Consider the following 6,000-nt stretch of genomic DNA (forward strand, 5'->3'; position numbering starts at 1 on the left):
CCGGCCTGTGATTGGTCGGCTCAGTGTGTGACTGTGCGCTGTGGAACGAATGGACCAATGAGCCGTGACCACCTGCATAACTTTACCATGCACATAAATTCCGTGCGCGTTTCCAGCACATTGTGTGATTGCGGGGGGCGGACACTATCCAACTAGGTGCACATGCAAGGAATTAATGAGAAGGATAAATTCTAGTCAGAAATGTCAGCTGAGGAAGGTTTAATTTTTGAAATTTTTTTCTGGAAGGTTTGCGGATTTCTTTGTTTTTAAAAAGACAACTCGTGTTTCATAAAATCATCGTGCGAAATCTGGGGTTTGGTGCTATTATAATTTAGTGAAAAAAAACATGAATAACAAGTTCAGCATTTCTTTTAGCTTTTCCAAAACACATAAGAAATAAGATTAAATCCCTTTATCAAACTAGAAAAATCAGTGTTTTTTTATTAAATTCTTTTTAAAGAAAAACTAAGATCAAATTAACCAAGTTTTTAAAGAAATGACTCTCCTTTTCCATAGTTTAATGGTTTCCACTGTTAAAAGTGTTCTTTGTTTGTTTCAAAAGTATATAGTGAAAGAGAAAAGTTGAATTGATCAGATTTTCCGATAACAAAGTTTATGCAAAAAAAAAATGCAAAAAACAGTTCATACCGTCTAAGAACCCTAGACTATCCAGAGAGAGAGGGTTTCAGTTTCTTCTATTTGAATTCAATCTCATTTTGGTTTATAATTAAACAGTCTTTAACTTACGGAGTTGTCTTTTTTTCATTCATACCACATCCGCAAACAAAAAAGTACAAAAAAGTATAAAAGTGTAAAAAGTGGAAAATTGTGATCGAAACAAGGACTTACGGAGTCATGGACAGGGTGTATGGAGTCATGGACAGGGTCTATGTAGTCATGGACAGGGTGTATGGAGTCATGTACAGGGTCTATGGAGTCATGGACAGGGTCTATGGAGTCATGTACAGGGTCTATGGAATCATGGACATACGAACCTGTATGTACTATAGAACTACACAGTACACACGTCCGGACAGGATAAGAATTATCCGACTCAAGTATTCGATCTCTAATATCAAATCCAGAAAGCAAAGTCTATGCTCAAATATTCAACTCACGTAGCCAACCAAAAAATAAAGAACATAACCTCCCCCCCCCCAAAAAAAAAATCTACATTTTTAACTATGAAACCACAAAGATCCACACTGCATAATTTTTTTTAACTGGTTCGACTTTGAAGTGTTGCAACGCCTCGACCTTAGATTTTACATCACATTTAACTTACCTTTTTGGTAGCCCTAGACATGCACATATTAGGACTTTAAAGCACTTGATTTTAGCCTTAGATTTAAAGAAGTAATTCTCATCGATGTTTGCTTGAGAGCTTGCAACCTTAGGATCACTGTAAACCTGAATCTAAATTACCTTGTGTAATAAAAAACAAAACAAAAACATTAGTTTTTTATCTCAGATATCAACATATTTTATTTGACCGTTTAGTCTTTTTTAGTAAACCGGTAATTTTTCCTCTCGTTAATATACAACATACTTTCCCTTCAGTTCTTTACTGCAAGCCAACAAGTAATTAAGAGTTAGCCTTGAAATTATCTTAGTAGGATAATTAGTAGGGTCCAGTAATTAGCAGAGGGTGGAGCTAGTAGTGTCAACCTGCAGAACCCAGTAATTATCCAAATATACTCAAGTATTTTACATTAAACTTTTACTGATACGTAAAAAGATTGGTCGAGAAAAGAATTTTTAAAAATCTATTTTCATACAATTTTACCCCTTTTTTAAATATTGTTCTTTTACTTAATTTATCTTACCTATCCTACTGTATATAGTATATACTCTTCCTTACTCTTTACTTATCCATCCTACCATACCCTCCTGACTCTTTCCATACCTATCCTACCATTACCCTTCCCCATTACTTACCAATCGTACCATAACTTCCTAATCCTAACCCTATCCCTTACCCGCACTACCATCCTCTTTCCCTTACTCTTAACTTACTTAACTTACCATACCCTTCCTTACTTTTTCCTCACCCGGCCTACCATATATAGTACATACCCCTCCTTACTCTTCAACTACCCATCATGCCATAGCTTCTTCTCTTTCCTCACCCGTCCTACCATATATAGTACATACCCCTCCTTACTCTTCAACTACCCATCATGCCATAGCTTCTTCTCTTTCCTCACCCACCCACAAATCCTGCATTCTTACTCTTTCCTCGCCGACCCTACCATGTCCTACCTTACTCTTTACTTACCCACCCTACCATGTCCTACCTTACTCTTTACTTACCCATCCTATCATATCCTTCCTTACTCTTTGCTTACCCATCCTACAATACCATTCCTTAATCTCTTCTTACCGATCCTACCATGTCCTACCTTACTCTTTTCTTACCCACCCTACCATGTCCTACCTTACTCTTTACTTACCCACCATACCATGTCCGACCTTACTCTTTAATTACCCATCCTACCATATCCTACCTTACTCTTTGCTTACCCATCCTACAATACCATTCCTTAATCTCTTCTTACCGATCCTACCATATCCTATCTTACTTTTTACTTATCCATCCTACCATATCCTTCCTTACTTTTTACTTACCCATCATACCATACTCATCCTTACTCTCTTCTAACCGACCCCACCATATCCTATCTTACTCTTTACTTACCCATCCTACTATACCCATCCTTATTCTCTTCTAACAGGCCCTACCATATCCTACCTTACTCTTTACTTACCCATCCTATAATACCCTTCCTTACTCTTTACTTACCCATCCTACTATACACGTTATTACTCTTTACTTACCCGACCTACCATATCCTTCATCACTCTTTACTTCCCCACGATACCATACCCTTTTTTACTCTATTAACCCAACCTATCAAACACTTCCTTACTCTTACTTTCCTAACTTCTTGCCCTTGCGTAAAGTTCCTAATCCTTTCAGTTATTCATTCTACTCTTTTAAATCCTCCTTTCTTTATTTTAATTCATTTTAAGCAACCCAGCCCTAACTAGCTAACCCATCTTAACCTATCCTAACGTACCCTAATCTGCTCTTAAATTAACCATATGAGCCATCCCAGCAAATTATTTCAAAGATCATCTAGCGGATTTTTTACCCTTTGTTTGGAAGATTTGTATATTTTAAAATTGTGTTTAGCGGCGCTTGATAATTAAAGAGGAGTGTAGGGTTGCCTGACACTATATGTTGACAAGTCTATTACCCAGGTCAAGGAAGGACCCTGAGCAATTACAAGATTTTAGTGTTTGCGTGACAATGCTGTCAATCCTCTAAATATCAAATACTTGACTCAGGGTTAACGTTTGTATCAGGCAGCAGAAGATGGTTAATATATATTTGGAGATTTGAAACTTAATCTGAACTGGAGGATGGAGAGCATTGAGAGAATGAATGCCGATAGGATGGATAGGATGTATAGTATGGATAGGATGGTCAGGATGGATAGGATGGATAGGATGGATAGGATGGATAGTATGGATGGGATGGATAGGATGGATGAGATGGATAGGATGGATAGGATGGATGGAATGGATGGGATGGATAGGATGGATAGGATGGATAGGAGGGATAGTATGGATATGATGGATAGGATGGATAGGATGGATAGGATGGATAGGATGGATAGGATGGATAGGATGGATAGGATGAATAGGATGGATAGGATGGATAGGATGGATAGGATGGATAGGATGGCGATTCCAAGGATACTGAAGATCTCTGAACACCTGTTGATTAATGTGATATCTTCTAATTATTTCCAGATTACACTAGCTGGACCCTCTGCCCTTTCCATCCTTATTCCACCCTATACAACTCTTCAATATCAGTCAAAATAAAACCAGTTCAAAAGTTTTCCTCCCTAGAGGATGTTAAATGTGCATTTTACGCAGAATAAAAATCCAATTTCAGCTCGGCACTTGGACAAAAAAACGAATTTGACTTTAATGTCGTGTTTTGTGTAAAATTGAGAATTTAGCAATTTGATGAAAACTGTGGCGCCCGCAGTAACACAGTGGGTTCCAAACCTTTAGAGAATACCGCAGGATTCATCCTTACTCTAGGTACCACCAGGACCTGGAGTAACAAGGAATGTGGGGACATATCTAGTCCCACCAGACACTGAGACGCCTCACAGACACAATTTAACGTGAAATTTGTTTTGGAAGTGTTATTGGCGAGACTAAAGTATTTACAGGTATTGGATGTGATGGTAAAGAGACCGAACATACATTGCAAACATATTTTAACAGCTTTACCCCCCCCCCCCCCCTCCATCCCTCCTTCTTCTCTCAAAGGATATTTGCTCCAGTTACATTAAAGCCAAGTTGACTGGAAAATTTAAAAAAGCTCCTGTTTATTGTATATACACTATTTATAGATAAATACCAAGGGGGAGGCCGGATATTGGGAGCATCAGTCTCAAATACCTCAAAATAATCCAAACATCAATCTAAACCAGAATTTAACAAATATAAGATTTTGAGACAATATTAAACACATTATTGTATTTAAGAAATTATTTTTAAATAAAACAAAAGATAATCTTAAAAGTACTTATTTTTATTTTTAGAGCTTACTCTGTCAAATCTTTCATAATCTTAATAATGCCCAGCTTTACAGGCGAAACAAAGAAATTGAGTTTTTGCCTCAAACTTATATTTTATAATCCCTACATCTTTTCAACCTGACGATGTAAACCTTTTATATTATAAACTTAGGTTAATTGATTTAACAGAATTGCTAGTTTGAAATATCTAAGGTCTACGACATGGGTTGCAAAGATATAGGGATTAGAAAGTCAGAGTTTGTGACAAAGACTCAATTTCTTTCAGTTGAAACTGCATGGAGATTAGATAATTTTTACATGAAAAGAATGTGATTGGCTAATTTCGTTTATTTAAAGTTTCCAGCAATGGTTTCATATCGAACTTAATGAATGGACCTTTACGCTATTTACAATGTTCTAAGCAAATTAAATGAAGAATTGAACAATTTTGATAAGCATAATAATATTTAAACTATTTTAAACCTAAAAAAAAAGTTTCCTTATTGCTTTTAGTCTAGAATAAAACAATTACCCATCAAAAATGTTGTTAAGTTATATTGGCTTATTATTTATCTCTGAAATTTGCCATTGTAAATTCGCAAAATAATTTGTAAAAATCCACTAAAACAGAAATCTAAAATGGGAGTGTTTTCAAATGTTCTTCATTTTTTGGTTGTATTAGCCAGGCCTAGGATTCCGAAAGCATTCAAACCCAGGAAACACAGGAATGATAAAACAATTTGGAGGTAAAATAATTAATGTTTGTTGCAATCAAAATGAGGTAAATCTGTTTTTAACGAAACGAAGAAAAAATACGTTTTCAGGAGTAATTTGAACGCTAGAAACCAGGATGCTGGGATACGAAGCAGGAGTAACAAATTCTTCTCATGTGTCCGGACTAATCAGTGATCATTGAATCCACCAGCATTCCAGACATCAAATATTTAAACTTTAATCGGATAAAATATAACAAAGATATATAGATATTTAATTTATTTATATCAATATTCATATTTATCAATGTCTCTTACAATTGCTAACTATTACATATCATGTCATGTGAGATGAGATAATCGTATGAAATAAAATTACCAATAAATCATTATTGAATGCGAACTAAGTTCTAAAAATTGGAAACACCAGATTTAAACCAAATATACAGAATGGGGGATATGTTGTATTGAGAGAGAATTTCCCTGTATTGAGTAAAATGAATTGATTGATCTTGTATCTATCTATCCACTGAATTCCAGGGTTCGAATATGTGGGGGGTCTAATCTCTCTCTCTCTCTCTCTTTCACTCTTTTTCTCTCTCTTATTTTCTCCTCTTTGTCATGATTTCACTTCCTTTTAACTCCTACTAAAGTTATATTAAGAAAATTTTAGTTGAAGCTAG

The 6,000-nt window shown here is 35.7% G+C and overlaps 1 long non-coding RNA gene across 1 annotated transcript; it reads left to right on the forward strand.

The window, feature by feature from the left end:
* The first annotated feature begins 5,208 nt into the window (after positions 1-5,208).
* Positions 5,209-5,720, forward strand: LOC111699607 (uncharacterized). The gene is made up of 2 exons (XR_002764784.1): positions 5,209-5,350; positions 5,429-5,720. It is a non-coding gene; the product is annotated as an uncharacterized LOC111699607 (long non-coding RNA).
* Positions 5,721-6,000: the final 280 nt, after the last annotated feature.

This window comes from Eurytemora carolleeae, unplaced genomic scaffold, assembly GCF_000591075.1.
Source record: "Eurytemora carolleeae unplaced genomic scaffold, Eaff_2.0 scaffold293, whole genome shotgun sequence".
Lineage (NCBI taxonomy): Eukaryota > Metazoa > Arthropoda > Copepoda > Calanoida > Temoridae > Eurytemora > Eurytemora carolleeae.